The sequence below is a fragment of the Rhinolophus ferrumequinum genome, chromosome 2 (genome assembly GCF_004115265.2).
Source record: "Rhinolophus ferrumequinum isolate MPI-CBG mRhiFer1 chromosome 2, mRhiFer1_v1.p, whole genome shotgun sequence".
In the NCBI taxonomy this organism is placed as follows: Eukaryota; Metazoa; Chordata; class Mammalia; order Chiroptera; family Rhinolophidae; genus Rhinolophus; species Rhinolophus ferrumequinum.
The window spans coordinates 5,067,824-5,082,845 of NC_046285.1; the positions used below are offsets into that span (position 1 = coordinate 5,067,824).

Sequence of the window (15,022 nt, forward strand, 5' to 3'; positions counted from 1 at the left end):
CCACTCCAAAATTTCCATTTGGTTCTTTTTTATGATCTCTATCTCTTTATTGACATCCTATTTCTGATCAGCTATTGTCATAAAACCTTTCTTTAATTCCTTAACCGTGGTTTCCTTTAGATCTTTGAACATATTTCTAATAGCTGCTTTGAAATCTTTGTCTGCTAAGACCAATATCTGGATTCCCAGTGGCAGTTAGCTATTTTATGGGTCACTGTTTCCTGTTTCTTTTAATATCTTATAATATTTTTGTGGAAAACTAGAAATTTTAATTGATATATGATAATCTGTGATACTGGTACCTCTTGACTTTAAGCTTTCTGTCATTTTGTTTCCCTGTTTATTAGTTTAATGACCTGGCTGTCCTAGTCAATGAGTCTATTTTCCCTTCATCATGCAGGCTCTGATGTCACTCAACAATGCACACAGCCTTGGGAGCATGCGTGCAGTCTTTCAGACCATTAGCAATGATTATGGTTTTAGCTGGGCACTCTTGAACTCTTTTCCTGATACCCTCTTTAAACTCCTAACTGGTCTTTCTCTTGGTATCACAGCTATTACTCTTTGTTGTTTTTGGCAGCTCTCTGGAATGTAAATTATTCGAAGGTCTGAACAAACTGAAGTTAGGCCCTTTGGCAGGAAGCTCTAGTCTTTGAACCATGCTTTGACCTTCCCTTGGGCAGATCCTCTGCACTATGGGGCAGAACTAGAAGCCATGAATGGAAATTGCTCTTCACTGGCTTCCCACTTGCATCCTCCCTATGGAGCAGGGGGAGTAAGGGGAGGGGGAGGATCATGAAGATAATAACTGGTGCCACTGCCTGGCTTCTGCTACCTAGTATGGATCTTATGTAGAGAGGATGGGATCTTCCAATATTCATTAGCTGCCAAATCTACCCAGAGTAGGTCTATACTATGAAGTTGGGGGAGCTGGGTGTTGCCACTCAGCTCTGCCCACTGGAACAACTTTCCTGCAACACCAAGCTATGCCATAAAAGTGGGCTGCACTCTTTATCAGTGAGCCCACCCAGATCCTCTGTAATAGGAGCTAGGGATGGGGAAACAGAAACCACCACATGGCTGCCACCATCCACTAATTTACGCCATCTGTGGCATGTAGGTTTTGGACAATGGGATCTGTCAGAATGCTAAAACCAGTGTGAGTACTTCTTCCACCCCAGGAAGTTGTAGAAGAAGTAATTACCACTCAGCTGCTGCACCAGCTCTTCTTCTAAGCATAGCTGTGGGTTATAGATGCAGTCCCTATCTCCAATACCATGGCCTCCGACTGTTCTTACTGAGTTCCATAGATTTTGTTGAGTAAATCCTTCTCAATTTTTAGTTAGCTCTTTGGTCAATCTCCAAAAGCTTTGAATGACTGTCTTTGCTAATTTTGATCAGCTTAATATATGTCCCTTTAGGGGATAGATTTCCTGAGCTCCTCACACATTCTTTCCTGAAGTCCTATCCTGTTGTTATTGTTGTTGTTTTTTAATCTTTTCTTTCTGATGCCTGAGAAGTCCAGAAGATTATTGCAGTAGGTGAACCATCCCAAATAATTTATTTCGTTTGACAAATGTTACCACTGTATATTGTTAGATTAACACAACCCTGTGTTCATTAGAAACTGTGCCAGAAAAATTTATGTTTGGCAATTGCCTCTAGAACTATTTAATTTTGTCTCAATTATATTAAAATACCACATGTTCAATAGTTATAACAATGATTAAAATGGTTGCTATAGGAATATTGTGTTGACATTACTATCTCTCTTGACAGAAAGTTTCCAATTAAACCAATGGTATATAGTCAGTTAAATGTGAATAGTTAAAACAGCAGGATCGGTGACAAAGTAAAAAAAGGGTGTTTTGGGTGTTTTGCTGTTATAATTATTTTGTATTTTTAGAGCATATTTTCACTATCTATTTAATAGCTTCAGTTTCCTAAATAGTACAATTTAGGGGAGAAATAATATAGAAAGGTTAATAGGTCTTTCAGTTTTCAGGAATATTCTGGATAAAATGATGTTTGAATTTCAGGGGGAAATAAAAAAAACAGAAATGCTGGATAAATATTTATTTATTTATTTATTTATTTATTTATTTATTTATTTATCCATTCATTCATTCATTCATTTATATAAATGCATCATTGAGTTTGCAAAAATGAAGGGAAATCCCCAGGTGTTAAAGATGAAGAAGGGATTGAAAACAGGAAAATTACTTACAGCTTGTCTGTAGATAGTGGTTTTCCTGATACCATGTTTCCCCGAAAATAAGACCTAGCCAGACCATCAGCTCTAATGTGTCTTTTGGAGCAAAAATTAATATAAGACCTGGTCTTATATTATATTATATTAGATAAGACCCAGTCTTATATTATAGTAAAATAATACTGGGTCTTATATTAATTTTTGCTCCAAAAGACTCATTAGAGCTGATTGTCCAGCAAGGTCTCATATTTGGGGAAACATGGTATATCAATGTTCAATGTAAGGTATGTGTGTGTACACCCTGAGAAACTAGTGCCTAAGATATTTCACTGGGGAGATACAACAAAGTATTAAACTATCTATTTATATTCATTTTAAATATTATGTTTTATTTTTTAATTTTGGAACATTCAATACATTAGCAGTGTATGATTGCAATTAGAAATAAATATTGCATAATTTGGGAGTGCATCTCAGATATTCTTTTACAGAGGAGAGTGCAATTTGAAAACCACTGATATGGGGACTTTGGCTGCAAGGAAAGGAGAAAACATCCTGCTCTTCGTCTGAGACTCATAAAGAGTTACACCATTCATTGAAGAAGAGAAGAATTGAATAAAATCTGTTCACCTGCACAAAGAAATAAATAACAAAGCTTATCTACATCAGATGAGGTATAGGAAAAACAGAAATGAAAAGACATGAATAAACAATAAAACAAAGAAAAGAAAGAACAAATAGATAATACAAAATCAGATGTCAGAAGTGAATTTGAATATATCAGTGAAGCAATAAATGTAAACAGATCAATTTTTCCAATTGACAGACTAAAAAGTTGGTTAAAAAGCAAAATTGGGGCATTTGCCTTTCATTACATGCATGTATAAAACATGAGGCAGGGAAATGTTGAAATTAAATTACCGAAATTGCATACCAAGCAGTAACAATAATAACAGTGACAAAAGCCATATGAAAATAAGATCAAACAGACGTTTTGCCACAGGATATTATTTAAGGTTGAAGATAATATAATAATAAGTTATTTGCCAAAAACGTATAGGAATTACATATGTGTATGCATCTAATAATATTGTTTCAATTTATAAAACAAAAAATAACAAAAGTAGAGGAAAAAATTGAAAACATTATCATTGTGGGAAACTTTTAAAAACATTTCTCACTAACTGATGAATCAAGCTAATTAAGTATGCTAAGAGTCCTTCCCTAGATACCCCTTAATTACCACCTGGGCTTCAAATAGGGGTCAAAAGCTTTCCAATCAATAACCTCTATACTTATATTTAGTTTGGAAGCTGCCTATAAACTTCACTGTGGCATTTCCTAATTCTGTGGTAAATAGGCCATGAGAAAGACATTCCTGGGCTCTTCTCCAAAATCATGGATGTTTCTGAAAACATGGAAAAACTTGGCCTGGTAATAAGTGTAGAAACTAACATCGTCAGCATATCATTGCCATTTTAGAAAGTTTACATTGGTGCTCTTGGGGTATAGGGTTTTATATGTCCATTAGATCAAGGTTGCTAATTGTACATTAAAATCTTCTTTATTCTTGCAATTTTTAATCTCCAAATAAAGATTTGGAGATTAAATTATATTATAGTAAAATAAGACCCAGTGTTATATTAATTTTTGTTCCAAAAGATGCATAGGAGCTGATGGTCCAGCTAGGTCTTATTTTCGGGGAAACACAGTAATAACAAGGTCATAATTCTACCTAACATGATACAACTATTCTGTGTACAATCAAAAAAGCACTAAAATCCCTTCCCTAGAAGAGAAGACAAAGTCATTGAATGATATTTACTCCTCTCCTGACATCTGTAATAGAAATACTATAGTATAAAATTAATAATACTTAAATACTGATATGAAGTCAGTATATTTTAGGTTACATGATATGGGAGTTGAGAGGAAAGAAGACAAAGATATTTGCTTAATATATGTATATATACATTCAAACAGGTAACAAAAATAAGAAATAATAAAAATAAGAAATGCTCATGACAATTGCAGTTTTCATTTCTGTAATTGGTCATGTGGTTCTAGCTGGGCTTTATGGCTATCTTCTTGTATTATACATTGTGTATTCCCTTGGCCTTCGTACAGCACCTTACTGGTCATGATTCTTTACCACCATTCCTGAATGGTCCTGTCTGGATTGGGTTGTTGTAGTTTTCCACTGGCCTTAAGCAAAGGGCATGGTAATACCACGAGATGTCTTACAGGATCCCCCATATTCCAGATATACACTCCTTACCTCTACTGTGGAATAGCAGTCCAGTTTCCTTGGTGATCCAGGTCAATTACTCAGCGAGCACTGTAACTTCCTTCTCTGCCAGTTCATTCAGAGGCATGAGGAGCCCAAAGTGACTGAATGGCAATCTAAACTTGCAGTTCAATGGAATCATTATGCCTGCCGGTGGAAGCCTTTTTCACTCTGAACAAAAGCCTCTAGGCCAGCAGAGCATAAAGTTATGGAAACAGGAAGCAAAAAGTTTGCTAGCAGGTCACTAGGGGCAATAGTGAGCAGGGCCACTCCCATTTCCACCTGGACTGACCCATGTTTCCTGGCTAACAGACAAATAGCACCATATATTGGACACTGACTCAGAGCCTCTGCAGCCTTCTGGAGAACTTTATCCCAATTCCGAAGGGTATTGCCACCTAACTGGCACTGTAATTGAGTCTTCAGAATTCTATTGCTCTCTTCTATCAAAACAGTCCTTTCAGGATGGTGGGAAACAAGGTAACACCAGTGAATTCTATGAGTGTGGGCCCATTGCCACATTTCTTTTCCTATGAAGTGAGTTTCTTGATCAGAAGCAATGCTGTGTGCATTATCACGACTGTGAATAAAGCAGTTTATAAGTCTACAAATGGTAGTTTTGAAAGAAGCATTGCGTATAGGGAAGGCTTATCAGTATCTGGAGTGTCTATTCCAATAAGGACAAAATGCTGCCCCTTCCCGTATAGAAGCTATTCGATATAATCAACATGCCACCAGGGAACCGGTTGGTCACCCCAGGAGTGGTGCCATGTCAGGGGTTCAGTGTGCTCTCTGCTGCTGGCCGATTGGTCACTCAGTGTGGAGGTAGCCAGGTTAGCTTTAGTGAGTGGAAGTCTGTGTCGGTTAGCCCATGTGGAACCTCCATCCTTGCCCCCGTGTCACTTGTTCCGGAGCCCATTGTGTGATGACATGGTGGCTGCAGAAAGAAGCTGACTGCACTCTCGTAACTGGCATGAGCAAGCTTCCTGTTTTATTTCCTGGCCCCCTTCATCCCTGATCCATATTTACTTTCCCCTGTACACAGCACTTCTTTTAATGTGCTTCATTCATCTCCTTAGAGATGTATTACTTTTGGTCATCTATAGTGCCGTTTGGTTGGACATGCTTTTAATGAGCATAAATTATATTGGACTGGAGCTTGTGTTCTGTTTCTTACTTTTGAGAGGTAAAAGAATGAAGTCTCAAAGAGATCAAGTAACTGTCCTAGGGTTACATAGCTTGCATATTCCTACCTGAGAGTCAAACCACAATGTGTTTTACTCTGAAAGCCTATTTGCAATGTGTCACGCTATTCCCATTGATTCACAGTATAACCAAACCCGTGGCACATGGAAAAGTTATTTTATAGTTTTACTGCATCTAACTTTTTGTATATATTGAAGGCAAAATTCAACTTTTTTGAGATTGTAACAAGGAATACTGTGCCATTTGTTCACTTTTTATTTGTACTTATTATCTACTCCTATTGCAACTCATTATGACTTTTAAACAGTATCTGCAGGTTCCATAGTGTAATAGTTTCTATAAACCTAAGTCTATAAAATTTGGAAATTTTATCCTGTGGAGGGAGAGCTAGATGAAACACATGTCTGAATGACAAAGGATACATATAAAACTGACTCTGTTAATCCACTTTCAGGAAACATCAGGTCGGGGGATAGTTTATGATTTGCAACAATAACTCTTTTCACCTGTCTGTGCCCTCCTTTAGGTAAAAAATAACAAGAACAACAGAAAAATATATTTTTTTCACATGATAATAATTTGTAACCTTAATTATTTAATTATTTATTAAATAATTTTTTCACATGATAATAATTTGTAACCTAAAAAAGTAAATCACTTATAAAGTTAAGCTGAAAACGTTTCGTGGACTAAGTGCTTTCTAAACTTCAGTGACTGAAGAAACTATTTTCCAAGAGTAAGAAAAAAGAAAAGGTTGTAGTCAAAACAAGGAAACATCAACAGCAACTTTTGTTATGTGTGTCCACAGCCAATTTGCTCTGTGACCCCAACTCCCGCCTCTCCCGCTTCCTCATCAGATGAAATAATTTGGTTCCCTCACAGCAGTCTCCCAAAGCACCAGGCTAGTTACCTCAATCTGAAGGCACAGGTGATGACTTGCTGTAGGCTGAAAGAAAAGGCCTCGAAGCTAGGGACCCTGTGACAGTGAGATTAAGTCGTAGCTTGTATAAAATGAGCATTCTGGCTCTAGGTAATGAGGCATGAGGTGTAGGAGAATGTCAGAAGACGGGGACCCATGTCAATCACTAGGAAGTTTTAGCATTAAATGGATACAAAGGCAATATGTATTCTTGGACTTAGGGGTTTTTGTTCCCTGAGAAGATTCCAAGCATGCTTGATGTCTAGGTGAGAATAGGCACTCATATGTATTTAGTTATATTTTTTCTATGCTATGAGATTCTGACTATAATGCGGGATATTTATGAGAAAAATTAATTGGTTGTTGTATCCATGTAGAAGTCAACATGTATCAAATTGTCAAGCTGCATTTCAAATGCAGGCACTCTTTTACTTATATTTAATTTTTCACTTATATATGTTTTGCCTTTTCCTATTCAAGCATATTGCTATCAACAGTCAACAATAAATTGGAAAAATTTTTCTAAGAAGAAAATTTCCCATCTTAACACGTCTTTTAAGTATGACTATGCCAGGTATATTTAATGTAGCAGTGCCAGGTTAGCTCAGTTGGTTAGAGCGTGGTGCTAATAACACCAAGGTTGCCAGTTCGATCTCAGCATGGGCCACTGTGAGCTGTGCCCTCCTTAAAAAAATATATATTTAATGTAGTAGTATAGCACCTCTCATGCAAATTTGCTTTGCCCATAGATTAGGAGAATTTACCAAAATGCATTTATTTTGGCTTGATTGATCACACCAACATGAAACAACCTTGAACCTTTATTAAATTTTCCAGGGCATGAAAAATTTCATTAACATATTTCAGAATTCACTGATTAGTACAGACAAGAAGGTCAAGGAATGCCTGATGTTATAATGCATTTCTCCTCTATCTTATATACTTCAACAACATATTCCCACTTGTGCAATACAGGGTCATAGACCAACCGTCAGCAATTGGTGAAATGTGTTGGCAAGTAACCAGAAAGGAGAAAATAGCACACACAAGATGCGGAAGAAAATAGCAATTATTGAGTAACTTTTGTGAGCCAGGTAGTATGCTCAGTGATTCTGATATGCCTTCCAGGTGAGTTTTGTCAAAAAACTTTATGAAATACTCATATATAAAATTATCCCCATTTACTAATGACAAATTTAGCTCAGAAAACTGAATAAATAAATCTTAAAATCAGTAAAAGGCAGAGTCTGAACTGGAACACAGAGTTTTCTGACCAAGTCTGTGTAATTTTTAGTTCTAAAAACAGTAAGTGAGGCAAATAAAGCATCAGAAAACAGATAAGCCTACAGGAATTAAGAAATATACTAACGTTTAGCTAAAGTTTAGAATAATATAAGCAAACATTTTTTTCTCAAAAATCTTTGGAGAAGTTTAAAGATTATTTGGAGATAATTATAAGGTGAGACCAAAAAGTTAACAACCTGGGGACCCACCAGAATAAAGGAAAGAACTTGGGTTGGGCCAAAAACCTGAAAGGACACCTTTGGCTTGATACCTGGTAGGGAGGCAGCTTATAATTTCAACTGTAGCTACTTTCAAATTTGATAAGAGTTAGTAAATAAAAGTCTGGTTACAGTTACTCAGATAAAAATTACAAACAACCAATAGATCATTTACCATCTAATATTTACTTCTTAAGCAGATAAATAAAGATGAACTACCGTGTTTCCCCCAAAATAAGATGTAACCGGAAAATAAGCCCTAGCATGATTTTTCAGGAGGACATCCCCTGAACATAAGCCCTAATGCGTCTTTTGGAGCAAAAAATATAAGACCTCGTCTTATTTTCGGGAAAACACGGTATTGCAGATGGAAAGAAAGAGAAACAAAGGAGAGAGACAGAGAGAATGAATAGGGGCCTTAAGGCAGTTTTGAGAGTGAAAGGTGAAAGAGCAAACTAGAGAAATATTGTGGAGAAGCTGGTGACCAGTGGGTTAGGAATATGAAGGATAAAAAGGATGCAAGATTATGAGATTAGGTGAAAGAAATCCAATGACTGAGATCAAAACTGCAGAAAAAATTTAGAAGTGGTTGTGCTGAGAAAAGATTATGCCATTGAATTTATCTGCGTTCTTATTTCCCCCCCTTCTTCCAGATTCAAAAATCATTTATAAAATAGCACAATAGAATTCACAAAGTTTTTGAAAACTCACGTTTTTTAAAACAACTCCTGTATGACTTTCAAAGGCATTCAGAAATAATTTACAATTCCTATTTTGAAAAGTTTGTTGAGATTTCATTTTCTTTATATTATTAGTTATGTGTTTACAACAAGAAGAATATAATGAGCACACACTGAACTGAAACATTTTGTGTACACTTCTAGAGTAATTTGACAGTGAAAGAATTGCTTAAGAAAATGAATCAATGTAAATTCCAATAGGTTATTGTACATTCAATAGCAAAAACACTACAATTAAAGAGGTACTATAAAAACTAAAATCAAGCAGGGTACTCCTTTTTTTAAAGGACAAGTTTAAAGGCATGATTGTTTATATTATATTTATCAGAGACTAAACATTTAATTATCTTTGATCTTGAGATAAACAATATAAATGTTAGGTTCATAGGCTACTCTTTCATAAAAAATAATGGAAATTCATACTTTCAAAATAAAATTTATTCTTTGGTTTCAAAAAGTTCTACAGAACAGTTAAATCTGTTCCGAAGTTTGTGAAGTGTAATTCTCAACTTGATGTTATTAAAGAACGTTTTATCAAAAACTGAGAGTAGCATTTAACTGGCAATATAAGTTCCAATTAAGAATGAACTTCTAAGAGTTCTTATGTAAGGAAAAGAAATTTCTTCTTTTCCATGAAAATCTATTGCATCATCAGCTTCATACCGTATTAAAAAATGTGTATTTGGAGGAAATGAACTTTCCATCTCTATCAAAAACACTGAATTTTTAAATCTTTAATTATTTATTTGTCATTTTGCTCCTCCCCCTTCATTAAATATCATGGTACTGAATCTTCAATACTTTAAAAAACCTGGAGACCTGGTATCTAGACAATATCAAGCCTGTGGCTATAAAGCAATAAAATAGATCCCTCTAGAGGATATTCTTATAATCATCCTTGTTTGAAAAAAAAAAGTTTTTTCTACATTCGGCTATCTAATATAAATATAACCATATTTGAAAACAGAAAACACATAGAGTGGCCTGTGTAGCTATATCATTAGTTTTTGCTGACCCATGAAAGATAAATAGTATTTAAAACCACTCAAGCAAGTTTCACACAACACTAAAAACAAAATAAAACAAAAAAACAAACAAGCAAAAAAATTTAAGTCATAGTAACACATAGTAACACAAAACAATGAAATTACAATGGTGATTCAAGTCAATTCAATAATAATAATAACTTGAATATAAGTTTAGTGTATTAGCCTCATAATTTTACAAAGGAAAAGATTGACTCACTGTTGTAACTTTTACCAAACAGCCTAATGTTTTAACATAGAAGCAGTGAATACTTTGCATGCATATGTCACAGTAAAAGCAAACTCCAAGAATAATTTGAGGACCCCCAAATTTTTAGATATGTATTATAATTAATTCAGCAACTTATGGATTTATATATACAAAACTGAAAAATAAAATGCTTCACACAAAAACTCACAATGATTTTCAATGCCCACTCGTCTCCTTTCCCTAAGCGAGTAACTTTCACATTGAAGAAATTCTAAGGACTTGAATTTTCCCCATGCACAGTGTATTTTGGGTTTGGGATGTACATCTTATTTTATTCCATCATAAAGTCAAGGGTTAACTATTCCATGAGAGGATAAATTTATGCCTAAATCACTTCAGACTGAATATAAATAAGAGATATGTAAATTGAGTAAGGGTGGGATTAGCCAGTAAGTCTTTGGAGCTGTGAATGCCTCAGTAAAGTCAATTCTTATGTGTGTGTGTGTGTATATATATATATATTTTATATATATATATATATATATATATATATATATATATATATATATATATATATTTTATATATATATATATAAAATGGCTTTTTATATATACATAAAATGGCTTTTACTCATATATGGTCTAGATTTCTGCACCCTGACCAAATGAGGGGAAAAAACCCACCTATATCAGGCCTGTTTTCAGAGATTTCTACTAAGGTGTTTAATGCACTACAGACCTATTTTACTAGTAGCTAAACAAATTTCCAGAGAAAAGGTTTGGAAATAGAAAAGTGAGCTTTCTAACATAATAAACCAGTCTATTATGAGTACCTAATAAAACACCCATTTCTTCCTGCCTTTAAAACTGTAATTTAACCTTCCTAATTTTCTTATAATTTTGATCACTGGAAAGGTATCAGATCAGAGCTTTGAGGATCAGAAAGAAACTCGAGATGTCACTTCAGTTCAGGACAGTATAATCTCATGATATAAATGAGTCTACAAAGAACCAGAGAGACTAAATAATGAACAGGTCACACAGGTACTAAATGACCCAAGAGATGCTACATAGTAAAGGTTTATGCCTCAGTCTACCTAGCTCCTTTTGTTACACAGCACTGCTTTATCTATAAAATTCTAAAAATAGCTTGACATGAAAAATTCCCCAATCAATAAAATAAATACTCCATAAGTACTCCATAATCAGTTACCTGAGTAACCAATTAACTTACTGGTTTGTTTGAACTATTCAGAATTGAACTGCCTGTGAAGGAAAGAAATGCATTTTTTTCGATTTAAATAGAAGTGTAAACAGAGAAATTATATGAGTTTGCATAGCTCTGGGGGACATAGAAACTGTACAAACAATAGGAAGGACTGATCTGTCCCAGAAAGAGTTTCCAACTATGTCTTGTAAAGTGTTAGGTCAGCCAAATCTTCAAGAGGAAAACTGTATACACTGGTTTATTTTAAATCTTCTGAAAAAGGCAGGCTCTAGGTGAACTTGTCAATTAAAATGAAATGGTGATGAAGCCAAATGGAGAAAACAGTAAGTAAGAATAAGTTGGGACATCAGGTATGTAGGACATGATGGATTGGGGTGGGGTAGAGAAAGATGGAGGAGTGGCAAAGTAGAGCTAAGGAAAGCTGGAAGAACCATGTCTCAATATTGGGTACAAACCAGACATCCTCCTTTTATCAGGGAGTAATGTGTGCTCCTCCTTGCATATTAACAAATCAAATTTGTCACATTTTCTCTAAAGATTTACACATCTGGCTGCATGAAAAAGCTGTCACCTTTTTAAACCCTTAATGAATTCTGTGATATAAGATTAAATTTACACATAAAGTTACTAAGATAGTTTTCACAAAATAAACCACACTTGACCTCATAAGTTTTGCAACCTCAGCATTTAGCACAATATCTAGCTCTTAATAGGTGCTCAATAAATATTTGTGGAATTACTGAAGTTGATGATAATGATTTTTGCCATACAGCAAGAGGAATTTGAGGGTTGTTTTTTTGTAACAGTAAGATTTTAGCAGCAGAAGATGGAGCATTTGGTGAAAAGAGATGAGAAATTGAAGACAAAAGATGAGGCAATTGTAAAACCCAGTTTGAAGAACTAACAAGAGGGATACTTAAGAATTAGACTAGCAACTGTTGTTGCCTCCTATGCAATAATTTATGTTTATAGTCTGTGTTGTTGGACCACTGAGTGATTTAGAGTTCCAAAACATGCACATATTTAACTTGTGATTTTCTTTATAATCTTGGCAATTGGTACCACTTTAATAGATAGTACTAAGAAAATGAAAATTACCTTATTATAAGTACACCATTTTTATCACATTTAAATAATCCTACTATGCCTTTTCTATCAACTCTGTATCCCCTTCAAAGAATTCTCCCAAATCTTTGTCAGTGATCTGCGAAATCTCCTATTTGTTAGGCAATTGTCACATGATACCTGACTTCATTATCAGTATGATACACTATTACTTTTCATAACAAGTGCCAACAGTCATTCATCATTTTCTTAATTTTATTTTTTTAAAGTTAATAAATTTTTATTTAAGAAATTCCCCATGTTGTGATTCCTTCCACTCACTGCCTTAGTTGCTGAGTTTGAGTCTTAATCCCTTTTAAATACAATTTTTGCTCAATCCACCTCTGTCATGTCATTTAGTCCATAATTCTTTTAGTTACGCTTCTTTGATCTCCACTTGAATACGGACATAGTTCAAAAATCCCCTACCTATAATCATTGGGACCGAATTTCTTCAAGCAGTTTACTTTAAGGCCACGGTTTGGGTCAGAGTAGATGGATCTGTCTGGTTCTTAATTTCAGACACCCTAGAAACCGAGAAACATTAGTTCATACTGAAGATTATGTCACACAGAACAGAATGAGAAACTATAGGAAAACTGTATCAATAAAAATACCAGGTTTCACATGCACGAAGACAAGAAAACCAACGATGCCACATACTGAATTTATATTGCACTGTCCTTTGAACAACCAACAGAAAGAAACTGCTGAATGCAGATACCATACAAGTGCAATTTCTTAATTTTTTTTGATCCCAAACTGTTTGATTATGTAACCTTTCCACTGGATGGCATTTGGCAGCAGCATTCACTGTATTTTGTGATCACAACATATAGGCTCCTTAGAAGAATGTCTGTTTAGTTTTTCTGCCCAATGATAGTATAAAATCAATAGGTAATGTATTAAATAAAAAAACTCAGAATAATACGTTTTATAGAGACAAGTAGCAAAAGAAATAACAATAATTTCAAAGTATTATTCTCTGAAAATTGGAATGATTGGAGAGGTTAGATAAGGGATGATTGTGTTTTCTTTAAAGCCTTTCATATTATGTATATATTTTATATTTCATTGATATATATAATATAATTTCATATGTTACATGTATATAAATAAAAGTGGGAATTCAATCGAGGGAAAATTTGATAAGACATTTGAAAACGTACTCTTGAACTTGCTGAGATAGAAGCCATTTTGTCATTTGTCACTGAGTATAAATGAAAGCCCTATGGAATGGGCTATAGAAAAAAACAGGAGATAAGTAAACAAAGAGAGGGAAATATAAAATATTATTTGAGAAATTTTACTGTAATTGGATTGCAGGAGAATGGGATGATACCAGAAGAAGCATATATGTTCAAAGAATTTGTTTTTAAAAGTTTGGATGATAGAAGAAAATAATATGAATATTTTTCTATTAGCTTACTGAAAAATAGGAAAAACAAAGTATATTGGTTGCTTACTTATTTTTTCCAGGATGTTGAAAACACCTAAATTACATGGCTAAAATTTCATCACGTTTGTAACTTTTACTTTCTCCTTCAATATAAAAACAACACCAGGAAGATTCTTGCTGACAATGTATGCATTAAATAACTTGATACTCATTGGGGCTATTTAATAAAATAAATTTTGACAATTGCTTCTGTTGCAATTATTCTTTCTGAAGCTAATGTTTATCCATAATTTTGCATTTTATGTATTTAAGGGTTTTTTGGGCAATATTATGAATGTTGTTCAAGGATTAAAACTTTGGATCTTTCTCTATGTTTAGCAAATAAATTCATCAATTTCATGTAAGAAAGCAGTATTTTTCACTAATTCCGAAAAAAAAATACTAGTTAGGATGACTGATGAGATCACTTTACTTTGTTTAAAAATTATGCAATAGCTTTAATGGTTTTATGATGCTATTTGACAAACTTTCGATACAAACAATATCTCAAGGAATAGAGGTAGATGAATCACTCGTCCTATAAAATCCAATTTTCATATACACTGCTCTTCCTGTTGGTGCTTTTTTGACTGTTTGTGTAAAAGCTTCATGCCAGATTTACTTGCTCTGGCCGTCCTATTAGTTCTGTACTTAAGATGTAATAGATTTACATTGATAATGTTGAGTTGTAGCATTTATGTTACAATATCTCTCTTTATATTTATGATTTAGTAGACTACCTTTGAATCATTGATCCATTTCAGTTATGCGAGGATATAATAGAATATTATTGCAAAAAAACAAAAATTGAAACATGTAGAAATTAATACACAAATGGCTAAAAATGTATTAGCCCAAGTGAACTATATCTTTTTATGTAAAATGAAGTGCCACAATCCTGTATCTGGTATATATTCTAAAGCTATAATGATGTTTGACTTATATAGCAAGAGGTCTTTGGAGAGAATAAAGAATTGTGTATTTCAAATTTGTGAACTGTATAGGGACGATTGTTATAAGAAGCACAATGTTAGAGGCTGGATTCCCTCAGAAGTAGCCTCAGATGGAGATTAGCACGTAGGACACTCATTAGAGACCTTGCGATCAATACCTTTGGAAGAGGAGAGTGAATGGAGGACAGATTGCATGG

The 15,022-nt window shown here is 34.3% G+C and overlaps 1 non-coding gene across 1 annotated transcript; it reads right to left on the reverse strand.

Moving 5' to 3' along the window:
* Positions 1-13,031: 13,031 nt before the first annotated feature.
* Positions 13,032-13,170, reverse strand: LOC117014655 (small nucleolar RNA SNORA8). The gene has a single exon (XR_004421564.1). It is a non-coding gene; the product is annotated as a small nucleolar RNA SNORA8 (small nucleolar RNA).
* Positions 13,171-15,022: the final 1,852 nt, after the last annotated feature.